Raw genomic sequence first — 26849 nt, forward strand, 5'->3', positions numbered from 1 at the left:
AAAAACCAGTTGAATTTTTGTATTTACTTTCATTTATGAGGAAAGACTCAAGGTAAGGCAGCTACATGATGTGTTTCATGTCAAATTTTGCATTCCTTCACAAACTGATTTGAAAACATACAGTAAGCAGCATTTGACTGTTTTGTCTCTGTATGTCACTAGTATAATATTTTTAAACCCTTTTATTATCTAAGTTCATTTTCCTTTGTCTCAAATATGCATCTCATGTATATGTATAAATATATTTAGTATTACTGATATTTTAACTGTCCAAAAATACCACTGGGTGAGGTAGTCAGTACATCATCTCATTGAAGCAGGCATGTGTGCGTGGGCATGTGTGCGTGGGGTGGGGAGTGTATGCTATGTCTATTAGGCTCATATAGTGCATGATCCTGACTCTAATACCATTCATGTCTCCCCAGTCACACATTACTGGGTTACTTTTTCCTCATTACTCTTCTGAAATCCTGGTTGGTCATTATATTTATGAGCTCAGCATAATAGCTTTGTATCACATTTATATTCCATAACTTGTTCAGCTATTCCCCAATTTTGGGGCAACTTCTCAAATGTCCAATTTTGTCACCTGAAAAAGAGCATAAATATTTCCATTTGTCCTCAGAGTTTAGTCCTCATCTTAGGGTAAATAGTTGACATGGTGGATTGAATTCATGACCTGGAAAGAGGAAGACATGAGTTCAGCTGCCCCAGAATGTAGTATCTTAAAAGTTAGACTGGACCAAACAGAAAAGAGTAATTGAAAAAGTCAATGAGGAGAAGATTTCCTTAAAAAGCAGAATTGATGTTGGCTAGGTGGTACAATGGATAGAGCATCAGCCCTGGAGTCAGGAGTACCTGAGTTCAAATCTGGCCTCAGACTCTTAATAATTACCTGGCTGTGTGGCCTTGGGCAAGCTACTTAACCCCATTACCTTGTCAAAATTAAATAAATGAATAAAAATTAAAAAAGGAGAATTGGCAAAATGAAAAAAGAAACACAAAAGCTCATTGAAGAAAATAATTCTTTAAAATATAAAATGGAGGAAAAAGGAAGCTGATGACATTGTGAGAAATCAAGAAACATTAAATCAAATGAATGAACTAGAAGAAAATCTGAAATATCTCATTGGACAAAAACTGTCCTGGAAAAGAGATATAGGAAAAATAATTTAAAAATTATTGGACTGTCTGAAGGCCATGAGCAAAAAAAAAAAAAGACCTAAACAGCATCTTTCAAAAAATTATCAAGAAAAACTGCCCTGGTATTCTAGAAGCAGAAGGTAAGATAGAAGTTGAAAGATCACCAAATCAGTTCCTGTAAAAGATCACAAAATGGAAACTGCCACAAATATTATAGCCAAATTTCAGAACTCCTAATTCAAAGAGAAAATTCTGCAAGTAGTCAGAAAGAATCAATTCAATTATCTTGAAACCATAGTCAGGATAATACACAATTTTGCAGCTTCTACATTGAAGGATCATAGGGTTTGGAATATGATATTCTGGAAGACAAAAGAGCTTGAACTGCAACCAAGAATCAACTACACAGTGAAACTAAACATACTCTTTGAGGGAAAAAGATGGCCATTAAATGCCATAGGGGATTGTCAAACTTTCCTGATGAAATGGATAGAGCTAAACAGAAAGTTTGATCTTCAAATACAAGACTCAAGTGAAGCATAAAAAGGTAAACAGGAAAGGCAAATCTTAAGGGACTTTATGATAGTGACCTGCTTATATTCTTGCATGGGAAGGTGATACTAATATCTCAAATGACCATTTTCATTTACTGTAGTTAGGAGCATGCATAGACAAGTACAGGTGCAAACTGAATTTGAAGGGATAATATATTAAACATGTGAAGTTTATGGGTGAGAATTAGGTATGTCATTTCACATATAAGAGTCAAGAAATTTGGAGTGGAAGGTGGGGGAGGTGAGGAATGAGTGAGCCTTACTCTTGTCAGAATTCCCTCAGAGAAGGAATAACCTTCACACTCAATTGGATTTAGAAATCTGTCTTAACCTAGAGGAAAATAGGACAGAAAAGGACTGAAAGAAAGGAACTGGTGGGGGAGGGAGGGGAGCAAAAAGTGAGAGAAGGGAAGGAAGATTGTAGGAGGGGGCAATCAGATACAAAACAGTTTTGAGGAGGGTAAGGATGAAAAGAGAGAAAGAAAAGAATAAATGAGGGTTGGGGCTTAGAATAGAGGAAAATACAGTAAGCAATATCATCTGTGGCAAAAAATATCTAAACGGGGCCGTTAGGTGGCACAGTGGACAGAGCACCAGCCCTGGAGTCAGGAGTACCTGAGTTCAAATCTGGCCTCAGACACTTAACAATGACCTAGCTGTGTGGCCTTGGGCAAGCCACTTAACCCCATTGCCTTGCAAAAACCTAAAAATTTTTTTTTTAATTTAAAAAAATATTTAAACAAGTTTCTCTGATAAAGATCTCATTTCTCAAAGATAGTGAACTGAGTCAAAATTATAAAAAAATAAAATCCATTTCTCAATAGATAAATAATCAAAAGATATCAACAGTTTTCAGATGAGTTTGTCAATTCTATATTTTAATTCATTTTAAAAAATGTTCTAATTCACTATTGACAGAAGAAATGAAGGTTGGAACTGCTCTGAGGTGCTTCCTTAAACTTATTGGATTAGCTAATAGGACAGAAAGAGAAAATGCCAAATGTTAGAGGGGATGTGGGAAGAGTGAAATATTAGTGTACTGTTGGAGAAGTTCTGAAAGGATTCCACAATTCTGTAGAACAATTTGGACCTATTCCCAAAGGAATATAAAACCATACCTACACATTGACATAGATTTGCCACTACCCGGTCTATATTCCAGAAGAGATGAAAAACAGGTAAGAAAAGGATCTTAATGGGAAGATATTTATAACAATTATTTTCTTGTGTCAAGGAATTGGAAATTGAGGGGATACCCATCAGTTGCAGAATGAATGAATAAATTATTAAATATGATTAGGATAAAATGTTATTTTATTAGAAGAAATGATGAACAGGATGCTCAGTAAAATACTTGTAAGAACAGATGTAATGGGGAAAAAAAGTAACAGCAAGGTTGGAGGATGGTCAGTTGTGGAAATGACTTACCTTTTCTCAGCAATGGTGTGACCCAAGAGAACTCTGAAGGACTCTTGATAAAGAGTACCATCCATCCCAAAGACAAGAGTTGATGGTGATTGAATACAGATTAAGGCAATTTTTTTTCTTTTTACATTATTTATCTTGAGGTTTCTTTTTTGGGATAGATGGGTTATGTTTACTTTTAAAACTATAATGGCAATGTTTTTCATTACTACACATTTTAAACTATATCAAATAACATGCTTCCTCAATGAGGGGGATTGGAAGTGAGAGAAAGAGAGACAATTCAAAATTCAAGATTCTAAAAGTGAATATTAAAACATTTTTTTCTGGGTGGCTAGGTGGCACAGTGAATAGAGCACCGGCATTGGAGTCAGGAGTACCTGGGTTCAAATCTTACCTCAGACACTTAATAATTACCTAGCCATGTGGCCTTGGGCAAGCCACTTAACCTCATGGCCTTGAAAAAAAAAATCTAAAAAAAACATTTTTTCAGGTAACAAAAGAAAAATAAAATAAAGTACAATACAAGACATAATAGAACAACTCCAAGACTTTGGGCAGTAAAATTTCCTCTATAAATCTAATAAGTGATAGGACTTAAAGAGGCCATACACATAATCTCCCCATATTTGAATTTAAGCATGTTACCTATTTAGTCCTTTATGATTTTTCATTCATGTATACCTTATATTTCTCTTCACTCCTTTGTTTGTTCTTCCTAGTTTATCTGCAACCTAATCATTTGCATTAGGAAAGTTTGGAGGTTATCTGTTGCATTAAAAATGACCATTGCTTCTTGTATTCAGTTTTTTTGGTAAATTATTATTGATTGTAAGCCCATATCCTTTGACTTGAAAGTTCTCTACCTCTGCCTCTTAGGTAGTTACTAAGTCATGTATGATCTTTATGGTGACTTCTCCATGCTTGAACTTGTTCTTTCTTATACCTTGCAGCATTTATTTTTTGATCTGGAAGCTTTGAATTACTGCTTTGATTCAATTTCCACATTGACCTCTAGATCTAGGTACCTTGAAATATGTTCTTTCTCTGTCTCTCCCTTTCTCCATCTCCTTCACTCTCTGCCTCTCTATTAGGTCCATTCTGGTTTTCAGCAAGTTCATTGCTTGGGGAAAATTTTGCATCTCTTTTGCCAAAATGCTAATTTCCAAATTGTGTCTTTAGGAGCTCATTTCTTTTCTGTGTTTTCTTCAATCTCATTTCATTTATTTTAAAAATATTTTAAATTGGAAAATATTTTTAAAATAATGCTTCATTTTTTTCTAGTAATTACAACTGAATTTATGCCCGAATTGTATATTTCTATAAGTTATTCCTTCTAATTATTCTGCAATAGTTCTCTTCTTCAATTGTGCTTTGAGAATGTCTGCTCTCCTAATAATTCATTTCGGTTGGGTGTATTCTTGGTGTTTTGAGAGCTATTAGTGTTTACCCCCTCATTCATCCTTAAAAAAATGTTTACTGATTGATCATTTATGTCAAAGTGTTTCTGTCCAATTGCTTTCCACTTTCCATCAATTTTTGTCATACGTGCTTGTCTCCAAAGATTGACTCTGAGTTTCACTATGATCATTTACCAAGTATTAGGTACATATTCCATTCCACTGATTCAGTCTTCTGTTTTTTAGCCACTACCACATTGTTTTCATGAATATCAATTTGCATTATGGTTTGAAATCTGGAACTGTTAGGCCAGCACTTTTTCCTCATTAATTCCCTTGATATCCATAGCCTTTTGTTTGTCCAGATGAATGTTATTATTTTTTGCTCTATAAAATAAGTTTTTGATAGTTTGATTAGTATGAACAAATTAAATTAGTTAGAATAGTGATTTTTAATTTTTATATTTCATTTCATATTTCTCCAGTTTTCACAGTTGATATTTGTATAAAAATGGTTAATTATATTCATATAGTTCCTGGGTTTATCTTAGCAGATAGACTCCAAGTATTTTATAATCTCTACAATTCATTTTTATTCTTTGTCTCTCCCCTTCTTTAAAGTATGTTTCTAGTACACAACATATTATTTGATTCTGCTTTTTAATCCATTCTGCTATTGTTTCTGTTTTATAGAGATCCCATTCACATTTCTTTCTCTCTTTTAACCTGGACTTTCCTCAAAGGTCAGTTTGCAGCTAGATGGCGCAGTGGATAGAGCACTGGCCCTGAAGTCAGGAATACCTAAGTTCAAATCTGGCCTCAGACCCTTAATAATTACCTAGCTGTGTGGCGTTGGGCAAGCCACCTAACCCCATTGCAAAAAAAAAAAAAAAAAAAAAAAAAAAAACCCTAAAGAAAAATGTTAGTTTTGCTTCTAATCATTGCCTCCCTTTCAGTTTCTCTTTTTTTTCTATCACCCCTCTCATCTCTTACTCTCTTTGTCTCCTACTTCCCTATAGGATAAATTATGTGATTCTTCTTTGAATCATTTTCTATTCCAGTGACTTTCAAGTGTTTCCAGTCTCCCACTTTTTATTTTGCCCTCTACCATAAAATCTCTCCCTTAAAGAACTTTTTTTAAACCTAGTATAATTTCCTTATTCTTCATTTCCCTCTTCCCAGAGTATCACTTGTTCTCACCCACTAATTATGAAATCATCCCAACATAAATGTCTCATATTGATATTCTCCATGAAAATGGAGTTCCCCTTCAAACTACACAATAATGATAAAATTCTTTGGAGTTACAAATATCATCTTTCCATGTAGGAATGCAAACAGTTAAATATATTGTCTTTATAATTTCTCTATTATTACTACTTTTGTATACTTCTCTTAAGTCTTGTTTTTGAAAGTAAAATTTTCTATTTATCTCTATTCTTTTCATCAGGAATGATTGAAAGTATTCCATTTCATTAAATATACATTTTTCCCTTGAAGCATTATACTCAGTTTTTCTGTGTAGATTATTCCTGTTTGCAATTTTAGCTCATTTGCCTTCCAATATATTATATTCCTTCCACTCCTTTAATGTGAAAGCTGCTAAATCTTTTGAGAGATGGACAGTGGCTTTATAATATTTGAAATTTTCTTTCTGTTTGCAATATTTTCTCCTTTATTGGGAGCTCTGTGATTTGTCTAAAATAGTCTTGGGAATTTTCATTTGGGGGTGTATTGCAGTAGATTATTAATGTATTCTTTAAAATTTCTATTTTGCTCTAGGCTCTAGTCTATTAGGGCAGAATTTCTTGGCAATTTCTTAAACTATGCTATGTAGGCTTTTTTTTAAATCAAGACTTTCAGGAAGAAACAATAATCCTTATCTTCCAATGATCTGTTTTCTATGTCCATTGTTTTTCTAAAGAGCTATTTCATATTTTCTTCAATTTTTTTCATTTTTGACTTTGTTTTATTATTTCTTGATGCTTCATGGAGTCATAGGCTTTCATTTGCATGATTCCAATTTTGAAGGACTTAATTTCTTCAGTGATCTTTTCTACTTCCTTTTCCATTTGGCCAAATCTATTCTTAAAGGAGTTATTCTCCTCATTCGAATTTTGTACCTTTTATCCTATTTCAAATATTTTGGTTTTTGAGTGTTATTTTCTGCAGGATTTTTCATACTTCTTTTGCCAAACTATTAACCATTTTCCTTGAAATTCTTGCATCCCTCTCATTTCTTTTCCCATTTTTCTTCTATTTATCTCATTTCATTTGAAAAATCCTTTCAGAGCTCTTCCAGGAAGTCTTGCTTGCTTGGGTCTAGTTCATATTCTTCTTTGATGCTATTATTCTTCTAGCTCTTTTTATATCATTAATCTTCTGAGTCTGGGACTTGGTCTTCCCATCATCACAGTAAATTTTTATGGTCAGTTTCATTGTTGTTATTGTTCATTTTTTCCAGCCTATTTTATTTTACTTTTAACATTTTTCTAAAGTACAGCTCTGCTCTGATGGTGGAAGGGTCACCCTTCCAAGGTTCAGGATTTTGAGCTGTTGTTTTTAGTTTCTTCTGAAGGACTGAAAGTTTTGGTGCCTTCAAGGTGGTATGATCTAAGAGCAATTGTTGTCACTGCTCTCCTGATCTGTGCTTTGGTCTTTCCTCAGAAAGGGCTCTTGTTCGTCTACTGCCTCAAGTGCTAGTGCTCTACTCCACATTAGAACTAAGACCCTTCTCCCTTCTGAATGATCCCATTCTTCACCAGCCTATAACTGTGACTAGGGCTCCTAGTCACCTGCAGCTGCAATCTCTAGTGCTCCTTGAAAATGAGACTACACCCGCTGTTCCCTTGTGAATGACCACAAGTCCTACTCTTTGCCTTGAACTCTGACCTGAGATTATATATAGGAAATTCAACAAGGTCCTACAACTCATGCCAGGAAAAGATACATTTAATTTCTTTCTGATCATATTTCTTACTCCTTTAACAATATCCAACTTGAGAGCTCCCAAAACTGCCATTGCTACTATTTTATCAACTTCCAAGGCCTTCTGCTGATGTTGCCATCATATTGACTTTGTTTTAGACTAGTGACTAACTCAGTATTAAAGACCATGAATACCAACTTCCTAATTTGCCTCTGAAAATAATCTTTCACCCTAAACTTTTGTTAGAACTACTTCTCCAAAATCTGATATGAGGTTTGATTTTAATGTTGCTTAAAGGGATGTGTTGGAAGAGTTCAGCTGAGTTGTTGCCTGTATAGTACCATCTTAACTCTATCTTCCAAAACAAACTCTTAAGAGACAAGGGGTAGTGATACAATTTCAGTCCAAAAGTCAGAGTAAATTAATGAGTTAGAGAAACTGAAGTGCCACTAATATTATTTTTAGCAGCAGATATGACTGTCAACATCCTGTATCATTTTTCTTTGCTGCTTCTAACTCAATCATGACCCTTTCCTTAAATAATTCTAATAATGTTAGTTTCAGGTCAATATGGGTTTCTGCTTTTTGTCTTTGTATCCCCAGTGCTTACTATAGTATCTATAATGTAGAAAGCACCCAATAAAAATAAATTAACAGTTTTTGACTTACTGATTTCAGCTCAATTTAATAACCACCTCCCTCCCGTTTTTATACAAAACTGGATTTCCCTACAGGAATTCTCATAGGGTTTGTGTCTAATTGATAAAATTGATATAAGGAAGAGGTCAACCAAATTTTTGAGGGTAACAGAGAGCATATATGTTTGTGTAATACTTTTCCCACTAAGCCACTGTAATTCAATTAAATAATCTAGCTAGTCTACTCATTGTCATTCCTTTGATTTTAGTACCAAACATTATTCTTTTAATCTCACACTTATTTAACAAATGAACTATGCAACAATGGAATTTACCTGAATAAACAAAAGTGCCAGATGCAAAATACAGTCCACAAAGTTCTCCATTACAAAAGATTAACATATACTTCAGAAATATTTAACAAAGTAAATAGAAATGTCATATAATATATATTAATATTCATATGCATTTTTCATAGCAGATTTCCTTGTGTACCATTTTGTCACTTTTACTCCTTCCTTTCTCTCCCCCCCACTCCAATTTCTACAAGTTGTGGATAAAGCACCAGCATTGGTTTCAGAAAGACTGGAGTTCATATATGGCCTAAAACTCTTGATACTTAAGAGCTATGTGACCTTGGGTAAATCACTTAACCTGTTTGTCCTATAAAAACAAACATAAAAGAACCAAAACAAACCAAAAAGAACCAAAAAAAAGTTTGGCAAGAAAAGTATAGAAGGTTACAAAACATATTTAAAGCACAAGAAATAGTATGAATGAATTTAAACAGAATGTGTTGAGGAGACATGGAAGAATTTATTTTAGTTATAGTATAATAGACATGGAGCATATTAAAATAGGATAAAGGTCAATAAAAATAAATCATTTCTATGGAAATATTTGGGAGGACAATTGAATCACCATCTTCTCCCTTTCCTGTGTGTAACTGGCACATCACAATACTGACTCATATTTAGCTTAAAATCTGCATTAAAAAAAACTTTCAGATGAGTTATTATCTAGTTTTGTAGCTCCTATTTTTACAAGTGAAACTGAGCATCTTTTTTTCAAGATTATATCATACATTGTATTCATTCTTAGCAAACTTCCCTTTATTAAGTCTGTACAACTTAATGCTTTTTATGAGTTGATTGTGTTGACTTTGAAGAAGTAATGATCATTTTATGTATGTTTCTACCTTCAACATAAAAAAAAAAACATTCACATTTATTTAAGAGTATCTTTGAGCATCACATCTCTCATATTCTGATTTTCCTTGTAGAAATTTAAGTCAAAGTGATTTGTGGGGTTTTTTTGTATTTTTATTATGAAAACTAAGAATTATAGATTAACACAAATGTTTATATATCCAAATGAGAATAAGAATGAATATTTATTGTATAAGAAATATTGGACTTAATGTTATAATGTTTATATGTGTGTATGTGTCATTTAACAACTTTGTGACAAATATAATTTGATATTTTCTAAGTAATTTTTCTTTGGTTTTTTGCAAGGCAATGAGATTAAGTGACTTACCCAAGATCACATAGTTAGGTAATTATTAAGTGTCCAAGGCTAGATTTGCACTCACATCCTCCTGATTCTAGGGCTAATGCTTTATCCACTGCACCACCTAGCTGTCCCTAATTTGATACTTCCTATACTTTTGTTTTCTTCAGTGAATTTTTGAAAAATATCATATGCTTGTTTTTGCATTTTTTCACTTTCACTACTCAGAAATATGCTATCATATACCCTCTCTTGTAAATAGGCATAGTTAAGTAAAGCAAAATACCTATTTAACCACTACAGATATTTATTGAGTTATTGTAGTGTGTAGATTGCCAGATCTGGATTGAGGAAAGTTTGGATTTCTGAATTCAAAGATAGCATCAGACACTTATAGGTATGTGATCCTGAGAATGTCACTTAACCCTGTTTTACTAAGGTTACTCAGGTGAAAAATGAACTAGAGAAGGAAATGATAATCATTCCACTATCTTTGCCAAGAAAACCCCAAATGGGACATAATTAAAATGGGTGAATAGCAACATCCATGTCCCACCAAAAGTTCAGTTTAGGAATTCATTCAACATATTAATAATATTCTCCAAATGCTAGAAATCTTTCTTTGCTTTGTACTTACTGCCTAGTACTTCCCTACTGGAAGTACCAGTAGTTCTTTGTTATTATCTTGGCAAGCTTCTTATATCTAAAATGCTTGAAGTTCTCCTTTTGGGGATTTCTCCCTTCACATGAACTATTTCATCCCCTTCCAAAGGAGATATAATGTTTTCATTGAATATCTAGCCTGGTACAGGGTAAAAAATATTGAGAACAATAACAACTTGGGGAAAAAATAAAGTAGAAATAGAGGAAATATGTCATTTCTAGAAGCCATTATCAAAATTTCAATAGCAAAAGTGAGGTCATTTCCTTTTTGTTTATCACAACTTCAAGAAATTTATAAAATTCATTTTGGATAGGAAAGCTATAAATACATGCTGTGTGATACATAACCCTGAATGAAGATGATTCCACTTACCCAAGCAGAAGGAAAAATCTTACTGCATTAGCCAGGCAAAATTAACCTAACCAATATTTAATAAGCAAAACAAGCAAACAAAACAGAATGTAATTTTTCTGCTCTGAATATAATTTGTTTTGTTTTAAAACTTGGGAGAATCATTTGAACATTTATTCAGATTGTCAAAATCATCTTAATGTCAGACTTTGATGAAGAAGGATCATTGAATTTGAAGAAAGCATCCTTTGACAATAGTGTTAAATGATTAATATCTCCCAAAATTTCTTTTGGAAATGACTATCTTCCTTTCAAAGATTCCCTCTTTACAAAGAAATAATACCTTAACTGTGACTGTTATTGGGTCTGAAGCTAATCATACAGCCCGGAAAAATTAAATGTGACAAGCTTATAGTCATCTTCTAGCCATTTCTGCAATGAAGTAAAAGAAAATTTTTAACTAGCTTAACTTCCACAACTCAGCAGGATCACTAAAATAAATGTAGGTTCCAGAATCACAATTTCCATGAAGTCAGCAGTTGAAATAAGGCATCAGTCCTTAAGAGTACCAATTTCCAAGAGTGAACATGCAGTGACTTGGTCTTTAAATACAGTTATTCAAAACTTTTATTACAAGAAGTTAATGCCTTTTTATATGAAAGAATGAATAAGCTGCTTTAGGTATATCTATTGATTGCTAATGCAAAAGTATCTAATGAAACAATTGGTATTCAACACCTTAGCAATCAAGGAATGTAGCATTTTAAGAAATAATATGATAATAAAGGAGTTCATCATTATATGTTCTATCAAGTAAAGAAGTCAGGATTATAATTTGAATTAAAAAAGAAAACAATAGTAAAATTGAAAAATGCTTTGAATTTCATTGATATTTCTTTAATGAGTTGCCTGAAGATAGCATCTAATATAGGTTTTAAATTGAGGGAGTATTTTGAATTTGTCACAAAACAGACACCACTCTTTCCCCTCAAATCGCAAATCTTGATTCAGGGACTGTACAGAACTTGGACATTTTTATTTTAGAATATAAATGTTGAGTACAAAATGTGTTAAAAGATTATCAGAATAAGTATTTCTTAGATGATGGTTCTGAATATAAAAATATACAACCATGGATCTTTAGATGTAAATATAGATGCCTGATGGAAGGAAACCAACAAAAGAATTGATAAAGAGCTAAAGAGTGACTTTAGTTTTAACTATCGAGATAAAAAAAATTGTTGGGGGGGTGGTAACATTGAATTCACACAGGATGTACAATTCTAAATTAAAAGAAATAGGGAACAAACTACATAAAATGCACAGAAAAATAATTTGAAGACGAGATAAAGAAAAAATGCAAAAGAAAAAATCATATAGGTAGTATGGTCAAACATACTTTCCATCTAGTAACTCATCACAAAACAGTAGCAGGTATTACAGGAATTCTTATGCCCATGTTATAGATGAGGGAAATGAAACTCAGAGAAACTTTCTAAATTGTCAGAATTTACACAAATATATCAGAGGAAAGACTTAAATATACTTGTAGTACTTTTCCCACAGAAACATGTTCATTCTTACTGCATGAATAACAATTAAAAAGTGGTGTGGTTTTTCTGTTATTAAATAAACTTGTAATAAAATTCTACTGAACCATATCTAATGATATACATAATTATTACTGTTCTACATGGTTACTGAAAATAAATGGCAAGCATTTTGCAAAACAAATCATGATTAGTATAAATTTCTCAAAAACACAAAATTTTAGTTTTACATGCCCCATTTCAGTGAGTACAGCTCCTTTAGAAAAATCCTCATTTCAGCGTATAAGTAGGGTCATTGCTAGATTTCCTGTTATGTAATGTATTACATTACAAGTTCAATGGAGACAAGGGCCATGCCTTTCCTACGCTTTAATTTTCACTTAAACCTAGAACAATCTTTTTAAATATTCATCATCAAAACAGTACTCCCAAAGATGCTTAGGTCTCTCTCTCTCTCTCTCTCTCTCTCTCTCTCTCTCTCTCTCTCTCTCTCTCTCTCTCTCTAATTCTTCCCCTAGTTTCAGCACACCAGAACTAGACAGATTTTCAGCAGCATAGGAAACACATTCCTGAGGATCTGCTTCCTGCTGCCTCACAAACCCATTCCAAATGCAACTTGATTGTTTCCAAGATAAAAGACAGATTTAATTAAAATTTTGCATGTCCTCCAGAACATAGCAGCATTAATAATAATAATTTATACAATTATATCACATAGCATTGCAGGAATTTAATCAATGTTGCTGAAATTAGATGGCATGCAAATAAGAATTTTTTTTGCTTTTATTTTCATTTATGTCTAATATTTTTTCTCTTTTATAAATGTATTTATTTATTTTCAACCATATGTACATGTTTATTTTTAAGCTACAAAATTTCCTTCCATCCTCCCTTACCACTCCCCTCCCATGTTGACAGATTAGTAATTTTTGGTATGAGGAATTAGGATTAAGGGAAAGAGATACATAAGACATGATTTTTATAAAGTGTTCATCTGATTCTTAACGCTTGGGCTTTTTTGTTGTATGTGTTTTGTTCTGTTTCGTTTTTTTTTCCTCTGGGTGGGCATGTAAATAAAATCTTGTCTAAAGCTTGGAAAATGGAACAATGAGAAACAGGCTAGATCCCATGACTTTGAGAAAGTTAAGAGTTATTGACCATTGGAGTGGACCACTATAATGTGTTCATCCATAATGATGAAGAAATAACATGTGATAGAATATCTGGCATTGATAGTCATCCATCCAGTGCAGAGATGTAGATAGGTTCTTAACTGTCATACTTATCAATGAAGAAGAGATTAAGATTGGAATATGAGTTGTGTGGAAGTCATTCATGCTGTTTCAGTGATAGAAGAACTTCCTAAGTAAGTCTCTACTTGGGGCAGCTAGGTGGCACAGTGGATAAAGTACCGGCCCTGGAGTCAGGAGTACCTGGGTTCAAATCTTGTCTCAGACATTTAATAATTACCTAGCTGTGTGGCCTTGGGCAAGACACTTAACCCCATTTGCCTTGCCAAAATCTAAAAAAAAAGGTAAATCTCTGCTTTCCATCAACAGCTCTGGAAGTTGAAGAAAAATTCAGCAGAAAATGTATTTCTATCAATGCTGGGCAGCAAATTCTAAGTCATAAAGACCTAAATTCAAATCTTATATATGAAAATCATAGCCAAGTCATTTGCACATTTTAATTCTTTTTTTCTGGCATTTAAGAAATGAGATTGATTTCATGAGGTTGAATTGTATGGTAAGGATAGAGTCAATCTCACAATCAAGAAGATCTGATCCAGTTTTGATCTCTGATACATACTGACTCTAGGATGCTTGAAAAGTCATTTGATCTCTTAGTAACACAGGAAGTTTTTGGAAGATTCTGTTTGAAGTCAAATCTACTTTGGTTGAGCGAATTTCCACTGAAGGGAACTCCCTATATCATTAATAAAATCAGATCCATTTTGGGATACAAATTAGAAAATGTGAAGGTTTATATAAATATCAGTTATTATTATTTGGAATAGTGAGTTTTGAAGGAAGACAAGGATTTTTTAATTGGCAAATTTTGATGTTAGAAATCAAACCAATAATTCTTTAGCAAATAAAATAGTACTTAAAATTATACAAACATAAGCAATATAAAATGTTTCATGTAGTTTACTTCAAATGTAACATTTTGTACCCCCCAAATTCTCATATTCTGTAGAAGTTTAAACATTCACTTGAGCCAAGAGTATGATTCTGGGAATCACTACAACTAACAATAAAATAAAAAATATAGGTAACTAGAAATATGGTTCTTAATAGGGCAATACTGTTCATTTTTTTTTCATGCTTGAGTCTCTTCAAGAAAAAAGAGGTCCATATAAGACACTTTTTTATTGATTTCTTTAGTTTTGGAAGGGGATTGCTAGTGTACTGTCATCTCCCAAAGAGAAAATATTACTGTCTCTTTAAGAGATTTTGAAATGTAAAATGACAACAGTTTATCTGCCATTCCATGAAGAATCTGTGAGGAAAGTGGCAGTTTACCTGTCATTCTACAGAAATTTAACAGTGATAAATTGAGAACTATAAGAAAACACAGAGAAAGAGGATAACCAAAACATTTCTTGAGAGAACTGTTTTGAAGAAATATTAAAAAGAAAATTCCTTGAGGAGTCTGTGAAGGGACTGGAGAATTGGAGTTACCTGTCATGCCTTGAGAGAGACTGTAAGAAGTCAGAATCAATATATTCCCTGAGCGAACTGAGCTTAACCCTCATATTGTGCATATATATATACAAATCTAAGAGTATTTTAATTTTATTATTTAAGGAAATGGGATTAAATGACTTGCCCAAGGTCACACAGCTAGGCAATTATTGTCTGAGGCCAAACTTGAACTCAGGTCTTCCCAACTCCATGGCCAATGCTCTATCCACTGTGCAACATAGCTGTCCCCTTTTTAAAAAAAATTATTTCTAAATAAGAGATTTTTGAGAACTTTTGACTATACTCTGGCGATGAATTATAGGGCTGCATTCCAGAAATCAGGAGAAGTCAAAAACATCAGGGGTGGTTAGATATGATTCTGGCTCACAGCTAAAATGTTGCAAATAAACATTTATGAATATAGACTAACATATTTATGACCAACTACCCATACTTAAATGGTACCATTTTGGAGTCCAATAATAGTGGGATAGTTGAAGAATTATAAGATGACTGAAAAAGCACAATTTTCCTTGGATAAAAATAATGCAGTTGGAGGAAAAAATTAACTTTCAACAGAAAATTGCCTAAAAAGCTAAAGTTGTAGTTGAGAGCAAATTAAAGAGATAGGTATTCAAGTGATAACCCCACTTATGAACACACAGAATAAATGTCCAAATAAGAAGGTTGATGGCAAACACCTGGTGTTCGTTGCAATCTGTGGATAGATTAGCAATTTACAGCTGTGAATAGCTCTAAAAGGGAGTATTTGGAGTCTCCACTTAGATAATGTGCCAACTAGCTTGTAAGCAATTTGCTTTTTCTCAGGAAGATCACCATGATTGTCTTAGCACTTGCCATTACTTAATTGTATGCCTGGGCTTTACTTAATCATACTAAACAGTTTTCTGTTCAATCCTCTCTTCCCAGGAGCCAGTGAAAGGACCCTATGTGTGTGTGTTGCAGCAAAAACAAACAAACCCAAACAATATTTGCATTAGAAAAAATATAGCAAGTTCAAAAGAATGCTTGCCAGTTTAAGTACAATGGTTCTTAATTGTACAATGCTTCTTAATCCTTCTTTCCAAGTTGAAATTCTTTTTCATAATACATATATATATATATATATATATATATATATATATATATATATGCCCCATTTCTCCTATTAGCAACATTTTCCCCTTATTTTCTTTTTTTCTTTATTTTCAAAAGTTTGGAAAGATTCACTCATGCACTAGTAGCTCAAGAAAAACCTCCAGAGACTTCAGTTTGGAAATAATTCTGCATATTTCTCAAATATTTTATTTCAGAGGAAATTTGGGGGGGGAGAAAATGAGTTGTCTACTTGTTTAGAAGTTCATTTTCTCTTATCATTTTCTACTTCTGACAACAAAATTTGTTTTTGCTATAAACATCCTTGCACTGCTCCACACAGTGGGTGCTCAGTAAATGTTGTTGACTAAATTGCATTAAGGGTTGAAGGATAGTTTTGTGATTATTTTTATTTGGTTGCCATGGAAACAATGCAAAAGCCTATTGTTGGAGCCAACTTCTCAGTTTTAACTCCCTGAGATAAATCCAAGATTCAGAAGTATAGGAGAGGGAACCCACAGCTAACTAAGCCCACTCTGTCTGCCAATTAGCAATAAATCATCTTGAATCATTATTTTTCCCTTTCTTGTATGTATATCTTATCTCCACAATAAGATTTTGAGTACTTATAGGGGACACACTGTATTGAATTCCTTTTGTAGTCCCCTTAATATCTAGTTTCCAGAGTAGTTATGCTTTTTAATGGAATCATGTATTCATAAACTAAACAGAGAAGTAGCAAGTCCAAATTCTCTCTTTACCCAAAAGGTCAAAGGAACTAATAAACTAATAGATGGATGAGCAGCTGGAGGAAGGAATGATTTGTTGAATGACATGCAGCTGAAAAATGGAATTCATAGTTTTCTAAAATGCACAATCATTTATGGAAAGAAAGATTAAAACACTGAAATAAAGTCTCATTAGTCAACTTGAGATAAAAATGACTCACCTATCATCTCAACAACCATATAAATAAAAGGTAGTTAGTAGTCACAAACATATTAGTTAATAATGCTCTGAGATCATGCATGAAGGGAATGAGTTTGGCAGGGCAAAGATAAAATTAGGTGAGAAATACTTAATATGATTTTTTGTTCTAATTCTGGAATATGAATCAGGGTGATATTTGAGAATAAACAATCTTCTTAAATACAAAGAATGTGTGATTGAAGGAAACTCATTTTAAAAAATACAACTAAAAGTTATACAATTTTAAACTTTTAAATATTTTTATCATAATATCTTATATTTATAATAATAGTACTATGGATTGTGTTGGATTATCATGACAGTATAGGAGAACAGCATCCAGAAGATCAGGGAAGGAAAAAATTTATAAGGAAACCCAAAGCATGAAAATCAGCTTGACTAAGGCATATCAAGGAATTCCTTGTCAAGAATGAGACCAAGTACTAATAGAGTTGAACAATGTCACATCAAGGTCATGAGTCAGAAAGCCAGAAATTTCTGAAATAACATATCCATCCAACTATGCAGGAAAACAAGTTCTGAGTTTAATAAAAATAGAGCCAAAGTCAAAGGGAAACTCAACACTAAAGTCAAGAGAACAATGTGGAAAGAAGATCACAGTCATTCAGCCAAAAATTAGACCAATCAGAATATAGTAAGTAGTCAGAACTACTGATCTCTGACAGCAAAAGTATAGGCAAATCAATGGGTCAAGAATCAAGTCAACAAAAAAGGTAAATACACATCAATATTGTATGAGATTAGATTACATTATGTAAAAGTGCTTTGTGTTCAATCATTTTCAATTGTATCTAAATCCCTGTGACCCCATTTGGGATTTTCTTGACAAAGATGGGCACAGGGTATAGATATCATTAAATTAAATTAGAATTGTAAATGGAAATTTAGTAATGTTACCAGATCTAAATAATAACACTTTATTGACTCAAAGCAGTTTCATATGTAATTGATTCTTTCCTATATATGTATGCTTTGTTATTATTGTAATCTATTTATCTAAGGACTGTGAGTTATAAAAGTTTATAATATATAATCCATTACCTTATAGTAGAGAGATATGAATATAGTGAACTGATGCATAAAGCTATATATGACAAATTCTATGTAAATAATCCCCACAAAATTTTGCAGTTCTTCAAAATGGAAGAATTCATTTTTACCAAGGACACTTAGGAAAAATTATACAGAAGAAACAATATATGACATTACCTAAAGGGAAAAAGCAATCATGATAGACAAAAGACATCTTGACAAACACTTCACTCAGAGGAAGCAAAATATAATGAGAATTCAAGTGACTGAAGAACAGAGGATGTTTTGTTTTTGTGTTTATAACACCCTAACCTTAGCACAATGTCTTGGCCTAATTATTGTGGTAGACATGTGTAACATTATCAGATATTTGGATAACAGTTTTATAATTCTATATTTTTAAAATTTTATTTATTTTAGACAATGGGGTTAAGAGTATCTTGTCCAAGGTCACACAGCTAGGTAATTATTAAGTGTCTGAGTCCAGATTTGAACTTGGATCCTCCTGACTCCAGGGCCAGTGTTCTATTCATTTTGCCAACTAGATATCCTATAATGAAATAATATGTGAAATATTATCTATTTGAAAACATAAAGCTCCATGTATCATTATACCCCTTTTAGTGGTAACATTATTTAAATAACTTTTCTGTGGTTCTGTAGCCAGAAACCTTTAGGAGGACTTGATTGCTTGGTTTTTTGAGTCCAAGTATAGCACATTTATCTATTATCCCATGCCACATTCTCATGTATAAGCAAAGATGTGAAAGCAATTAGGCACAAGAACTTCTCCTGTAAAGGCAAATAAGCTAATTCAAACTTTTCTAGAGTTCAGTATTCATTAGGTGGCACTAATGAGAGTTAAGTTTGGAAAACTAAATGAGAGTCAGGTAGTGGAGAGTCTTGAATGTTTAGGTAGAGTTTGGGGCATCAGTGAAAGTTATTGGGTAAAGATATAATGTAATAACCAATATGATGCTTTTAAGAGATTCTAATAGAAACATATGGCAGGATCTGAAGTGGGAAGAGAGCTGACAGAAATCCATATAGCATTTTACATTAATCTCCCAATGCTGTGAGGTTGATAATACAATAAAAGGCAGTCATTAAAATTCATTTTACACTCGGTTACAGTGTCTGAAGAAAATATTCTTTGTTTTCTTTCTCATACTCCAGATTGTTATCCTATACCATGTTGCCATAAGTATCCTTCATCCATATAGCCCATCTCTTCATCTTCTCTGAGTTCTACAGGGGCATAAGGTGTTTTACATTCTAACTACAAATGGAATATGTTTCCAAGAATCTACTTGTTCTGATTAATGAATGCCCTAAGTAAAATCACAAGATGGTGTCTAGGACAAAATAGATGTACCTTTCATTTAATGATTCAGTAAAGGTGACCCTGTCTGTTATAATTGTTATATTGTAAACAAGTAATCCCTTATTGAAAAAAAAACTTTCAGTTTAATTGAAACTGTATTAACTTGAAGAAATAACTCTTACAAATGGGTATCTCTTACATGAGTTAATTATAATACATATTACAGTATTCAAAAGCCCTCTGCTATTCAATATTTAACCATGATTTTATGTATAAAGTATTTAAACATATGAGTCAGAAATTTCACTATTTTCTTGATTACTGAATTTTGATACTATTTAGAGTTTAAAATTTTTAACTTTTAAAATAGTGGAGTCAAGTAGAAAGCATGAGAACAGGCTATCCCAGGAGCTCTCTCCAAAATATTTCAAAAATCGTAAAATTATGACTCTTGCCTAAATCTTCAAGAGACAAAACCCACAGAAAGACCCAGAGAGGCAATTCTCCTGCCCAAGGTAACCTGGAAAATAGTGGGAAGGCTCTGCTCCATGGAGTTGGAGGGGGCGGCAACCCACCTGAGCAAGGGAGCTTCAGTCTTCCAAAAGTCCCAGGGATTCTGGGTCCCTGGAGGCCCATCTCCTGACAGCAGAAGCAGTTCCCTGACCTGCCACCCCAAAGAGCACTAAGCACAACTTGGAAGATAAGCAGGGAGAGCTCTGCTAGTGTGAGCTCAAAGCCCAGGTCATCATGGCCCTCCTCAGCATGGCCATAGCCCTCAGCACAGCCCAGATGCCAAGAAATGTAAGCAGGCCTATGGAGTCACTCAGCAGGAGAAACCCAGCAGCTGCACCCTGAGCACTCAGAGCATGGAATATAAGGGACAGAGGCAGACTGTTCAGGTCTTTCCTCTGTCCATGGGACAGAACCACATTCAGAACCTGGTTGCAGTCTGGGACCCCAGAGGGGTGAGCTTATTGCCATTCAACAGTCCAGAAGGGCAGTCAAAGCCTCACATACTGAGGTCCTTGCAGGGGTGTCCCAATAATATTCAAAAGCTAAAGAAGTACCCCCAAACATGCACATGCTGGGGAAAGGAGTAAACAAAACAAAAATACGGAACCTAAACATAAGCAATTACTTTAGTCCCATGGAGGACCAAAACACACAATCTAAAGTTGATAAAGTCCAAGCTTCTGCATCTAAAGACTCCAAGCAATATAGAAGTTGGGCTCAGGCTATGACAAAGATAAAAAAAAAATTGAAAATTGAGTAGAAGAAATAGAATAAAAATTGGGAAGAGAAATGAGAGATGTAGGAAAAAAACATGGAAACAAAGTCAGCAGCTTAGTCAAGGAGATCCAAAAAAATGCTGAAGAAAATAACATATTAAAAACCAGTTTAGATCAAATCGATAAAACAGTTCAAAAGTTATTGAGGAGGAAAAGAATTCTTTAAAAATCAGAGCTGGCTAGGTGGAAAAGGAGATTAGAAAGTTCTCTGAAGAAAACAAATCATTCAGTTGTAGAATGGAGCTAAAGGAACCTGATAACTTTGTGAGAATAAAAGACACAAAAATACAACACCAAAAGAATGAAAAACCAGGGGGCAGCTAGGTGGCACAGTGGATAAAGCACTGGCCCTGGAGTCAGGAGTACCTGGGGTCAAATCCAGTCTCAGACACTTAATAATTACCTAGCTGTGTGGCCTTGGGCAAGCCACTTAACCCCATTTGCCTTATTAAAAAAAACCTAAAAAAAAAAAAGAAAAACCAGAAGAAAATGAGAAATATCTTACTGACAAAACTGATCTGTAAAAACAGATCTAGAAAAATAATTTAAGAATTATTGGGCTACCTGAAATTCATGATTAGAAAAAAGAGACTTGACTTCATTTTTAAAGAATTTCTACAGGAAAATTGACCTGATATCCTAGAATCAGAGATCAAAATAGAAATTGAGAGAATTCACTGATGATCTACTGAAAGAGATCAAAAAAAAAACCCAACCCCCCAGGAATATTAGAGCAAAGTTCCAGAACTCCCAAGTCAAATAGAAAATGTTACAAGCAGTCAGAAGGAAACTACAGTCAGGATCACACAGGAATTTTCAGCATCCACATTGAGGGCTCATGGAATATTCCAGAAGGCAAAAGATCTTGGAATGCAACTGAGAATCAATTACCCAGCAAAACTGAACATCATCTTACAGGGGGGAAAAGAAGGCAATTTACCAGTCGTTACATTGTTCCCATGTTATACACTCATCCAAATTGAATTTAATGAGAAATCATATCCTTTTTTATTTAAGAAATCATATCCTTAAGGAAGAAACATAAATGATAAGATATAGCAGGATCAGAAAAAAGATAGCAGTTTTTTTTCTAAATTAAAGGTAATAGTCCTTGCTCTTTGTTCAAATGCCACAGATATTTTTTTCTGGATACAGATGGTATTCTCTATCAGACTACAGATAGTCCCAAATTGTCCCTGATTGCAAGGTTGATCATCACCCCCTTGTTCCTGTTAGGGTGTACAATGCTTTTCTGGTTCTGCTCATCTTGCTCAACATCAGTTCATGCAAATCTCTCCAGGCTTCCCTGAATTCCCATCCCTCCTGGTTTCTAATAGAACAATAGTGTTCCATGACATACACATCCCACAATTTTTTCAACCATTCCCAAATTGAAGGGCATGTACTTGATTTCTAATTCTTTGCCACCACAAACATGGCTACTATGAATATTTTAGTATAAGTGATGCTTTTACCGTATTTCATCATCTCTTCAGTGTATAGATCCAGTAGTGGTATTGCTGGATCAAAATGCATGCACATTTTTGTTGCCCTTTGGGCGTAGTTCAAGATTGCTCTCTAGAAATGTTGGATGAGTTCACAGCTCTACCAACAATGTATTAGTTACCCAGATTTCCCACAACCCTTCCAACAATGATCATTGTCCTTTCTGGTCATATTGGCCAGTCTGAGAGGTGTGAGGTGGTACCTCACAGAAGCTTGAATTTGCATTTAATTAATAAGTAATGACTTAGAGCAATTTTTCATAAGACTATGGATCACTTCGATCTCCTCATCTGTAAATTGCCTTTGCATGTCCTTTGACCATTTGTCAATTGGAGAATGGCTTTTTATGAACATAAAAATTTGATTCAGTATATTTTAGAAATGAGTCCTTTTGGGGGTGGGGCCAAGATGACAACAGGAAATGAGCTTCTCCTAGATGTTCTCTCCATAATATTTCAAAAATCTTAAAATTATGACTCTAACTAAATTCTTGAGAGAAAGAACTCACAGAAAGATCCAGTGAGGCAATTCTCCAGACCAAGTTAACCTGGAAAATAGTGGAAAGACTGAGCTCCATGGGGTTACAGGGGCTGCTTGCCAGAGTGAAGAAACTTCAGCCTCTGGGAGGCAACCCCAGGGTGGCTGGGAGCTGAGGCTCAAGGCAGCAGGAACAGTTTCCTGACCTACACTGCTTGGAGCACTAGGAAAAAATAGGATGAGAGGAGGGGACCGCTGACAGTGTGAGCACACAAAGCCCAGGTCCTCAGGGCAGTTGTGACAGTCAGCTGGGTCAGCCCAGCAGCTCAGCAGTATGGCCACACAGCAGCCCAGATCCAAGAAAGGGAAGCAGGCATGGAGCAAGTAAGCAGGAGCAGAGCCCATAAGCTGAGCTCCCAGGGAAATGGGCCTTCAGTGTTCAGTCGACCGAAGGTAGGGGAGTGGATAGAAAGTTCTGAAGTCTGTCCTCTGTACCTGGAACAGGACTCTGGGACTCTGATCACAATTAGATCCTGATCACAGTCCAGGTCCCCCATAGAACAGGGCCCCCGCACCTCAGCCACGTGGCATGTGGTGGGCTTGTGGTCATTCACAGAACAGGAGGGAAGTCAGAGCTTCACACACTTAGATCCTTGGGGATGGTCTCCCAATAATACTCAAAACTTCAAGAAGCCCCCCAAAACCAGGCACAGGTTGGAGAAATGATTAAATAGAGAAAAAAGAGAAAGAACATTGAGAAATGATCCATGATCCCAAGTCCATGATCCCAGAAAGGATCAATATATTCAATCTGAAGAAGAGCAAGTACAAGTTCCTGAATCTAAGGACTCCAAGAAAAATGGAAATTGGGCTTAGGCCATGACAGGGCTCAGAAAAGATTTTGAAAATCAATTAAGGGAGATAGTAGAAAAGTTGGTAAAAGAAATGAGAGAGATGTAGAAAAAAACATGGAAAAGAAGTCAGTAGCTTAGTCAAGGAGATCCAAAAAAATGCTGAAGAAAATAACATATTAAAAACCAGCATAGGTCAAATGGATAAAATGGTTCAAAAAGTTATTGAGAAGAATGCTTTAAAAAAGCAAAATTGGAGGAGTGGCTAGGTGACTTAGTAGATAGAATACTGGCCCTGGAGTCAGGAGTATCTGAGTTCAAATGCAGACTCAAGACACTTAATAATTACCTAGCTGTGTGGCCTGACAAGCTACTTAACCCCATTGCCTTGCAAAAAAATTTAAAAAATTAAAAATATATAATAAAAAAGCAGAATTGGCCCGACAGAAAAATAGATAAGAAAGCTCCCTGAGGAAAACAAATCCTTCAGATGTAGAATGGAGCTAAACGAATATGATGACTTTATGAGAAGTCAAGATGCAAAACTTCAATACAAAAAGAATGAAAAATCAGAAGAAAATGTAAAACATTTCATTGAAGAAATAACTGATCTGGAAAAAAATATTCAGGAAAGATGATTTAAAAAATTATTGGGATACCTTTAAATCATGATCATTTTTAAACCATTCCTGCAGGAAAATTACCCTGATATCATAGAAGCAGAGGGCAAAATAGAAATTGAGAGAATACACCAATCTCCCCTGGAAAGAGATCCAAAAAAAACCTGGGAATATTATAACCAAGTTTCAGAACTCCCAAGTCAAAGAGAAAATATTACAAGCAGCCATAAGAACACAATTCAAATATTATGGAGCTGCAATCAGAATCACACAGGACTTAGCAGCAACTATATTAAGGGCTCATAGGGCATATAACATTCTAGAAGACAAAAAAGCTCAGAATTCAACCAAGAATCAACTACCCAACAAAACTGAACATCCTCTTCCAGGGAAAAAGATAGTGAACCCGGGAAATTTCAATTTTATCTGTTGAAACAACCCGAGCTGAAAAGAAAGCTTGACCTTCAAATTCAGGACTCACGTGAAGCATAGAAAGTAGACGAGAAGGGTAAAATATGAGGGACTTAATCATGATGAACTGCATGTATTCCTCCATAGAAAATGATACTGATAATATTCATATAAAACTTCTCATTTAATAGAGCAAGTAGGAGGAGCTTTAGCTAAAGCACAGGAGAGAGCTGAATTTGAAGATATAAAATATTGTAAAAATGGAGTCAATGTCTAAAAGAGAAATATAATGGGAGTAAGATAAAGAAGAGGTGGTATAGGCTAAGATATTTCATACAATGAATGATATGGAAGGGGGGGAGGTGAGGGGGAATTAGGGAACCTTCCCTCTCATCAGAGGTGTCAAGGAGAGGAAACAGCATATACACTCAATGGGGTATAGACATCTAAAGTAAAAAGGAGAGAATAGGGACGGGGGAAGGGGGGATGTGAGTGATGGAGCAGAAGGTGGATTGTGTGGGAGAGTGGTCAGATATAACACATTTTCTTTTTTACTTCTTTTAAGCCTTGGTGGCCTGTCTGGGATCACCAGGTTGGGTGGCTGGGCCTTAGAGGTGGTATGTGTGCTCGGGGTCTCTTGGTCCCAGGGTCGGGGATCAGTCTGCTGCCTCACTTAGCTACCCTACAGCACATTTTAGAAATGGGATAAAGAGAAAAGATAGAGAAAATATGATATATGGTAGTGGGAAGGTATGAATGGATACCTAGCAATGGCAATGGTGGAAAAATATGGAAGTAGCTTTTGTGATGGACTTATCATAAAAAATGTGATCCAGACAAGACAGAGCTGGTGGTGTTGAAACACAGACTGAAGCACATTTTTTTCTCTACTTCTCATGAGGGTTTATATTTTTTGGTGGGGAGAGGGAATTGTGTTTACTCTTAAATAAGAATATTTTAGAAATGTATAAAAATCATTTGTACAAAAATAAAAATGAATCAATAAATAATTTATTTAAAAAGAAATGACTCATTTGCTAGAAATTCTAGTTGTAAAGATTGTTTCCCAGTTTACTACATTTATTTTGATCTTGGTTACAGTGATTTTGTCTATACAAATGTTTTTTAATTTAATGTAATCAAAATTATCTACTTTGTTTTTAGTAAAGTTCTCTTCCCTCTTCCTTAGTAATAAATTGCTTCCCTTTCCATAGATCTGACAGGTAAACTAATCCTTTATCTTCTAGTTTGCTTATAATATTGTTTTTATGGCTAAATCCTGTATCCACTTTGATTTTATCTCCGTATATTGTGTGAGGTGTTGATCTAATCTAAGTTTCTTCCATACTAACTTCCAATTTTCCCAGTTTTTATTGAAGAGAGAGGTTTTATCCCAATAGCTGAACTCTGTGGTTTTATCAAACAACAGATTACTATAATCATTTCCTGCTATTGCACCTAGTCTATTCCACTGGTCCATGACTCTATGTCTTAACCATTGCCAGACATTTCTGATGACTGATGCTTTATAATATAATTTTAGATCTAGTAGGGCTAAGCCACCTTCTTTTGTCTGTTTTTACTGAATCCCTGGAAATTCTTGAATATTTATTTCTCCATATGAATATACTTTCAAATTTTTCTAACTCAATAAAGTGATTTTTTATAATTTTGATTAGTTGGTAGGGCACTAAACAAATAGTTTAGTTTTGGTAGAACTGTCATTTTTATTAAATTAGCTTTACATATCCATGAATAGTTGATGTATTCCTAGTAATTTAAATCTGATTTAATTTGTGTGAGAAGTATTTTATAATTGTTTTCAAAAAGTTTATGAGTCTGCCTTGGCAAATAGACGCCCAGGTATTTTATACTGACTGAGGTTACTTTGAATGGGATTTCTCTTTCTAGCTTTTGCTACTATATGTTGCCAGTCATATATATAGAAAAGCTGAGGATTTATGACGTCTTATTTTATATCCTGCAACTTTGCTAAAATTGCTAATTGTTTCCAGTAGTTTTTCGTATGATTTCTTGAGATTCTTTAGGTTTAATATCAACATCTGCAAATAGTGAGAGTCTTGTCTCTTCCTTCCCAATTCTAATTCCTTTAATTTCTTTTTCTTCTCTTAGTACTTAAGCTAATATTTCTAATATGTTATTGAATAGTAGTAGTGATAATGGGCATACTTGTTTCACCCCTGATCTTATTGGGAATGCCTCTAGCCTCTCCACATTGTATACAATGCTTGTTGATGGTTTCAAATAGATACTGCTTATTATTCTAAGGAACAGTCCATGTATTCCAACACTCTAGTAATTTTAGTAGGAATGGGTGCTGTATTTTGTCTAAAGCTTTTTCAGCATCTATTGATATAATCATATAATTTCTGATATATTT

General features: G+C 34.2%; 1 long non-coding RNA gene across 1 annotated transcript in view; it reads right to left on the reverse strand.

Moving 5' to 3' along the window:
* LOC141503245 (uncharacterized) overlaps window positions 1–22722 on the reverse strand; it is a 35567-nt gene extending 12845 nt beyond the window's left edge. The window contains exon 1 of the long non-coding RNA XR_012472792.1: window positions 22598–22722. This is a non-coding gene — a long non-coding RNA (uncharacterized LOC141503245). The remainder of the gene's footprint in view (window positions 1–22597) is intronic.
* Between the last annotated feature and the right edge of the window lie 4127 nt (window positions 22723–26849).

The sequence above is a fragment of the Macrotis lagotis genome, chromosome X, assembly GCF_037893015.1.
Source record: "Macrotis lagotis isolate mMagLag1 chromosome X, bilby.v1.9.chrom.fasta, whole genome shotgun sequence".
Taxonomy (NCBI): Eukaryota; Metazoa; Chordata; class Mammalia; order Peramelemorphia; family Peramelidae; genus Macrotis; species Macrotis lagotis.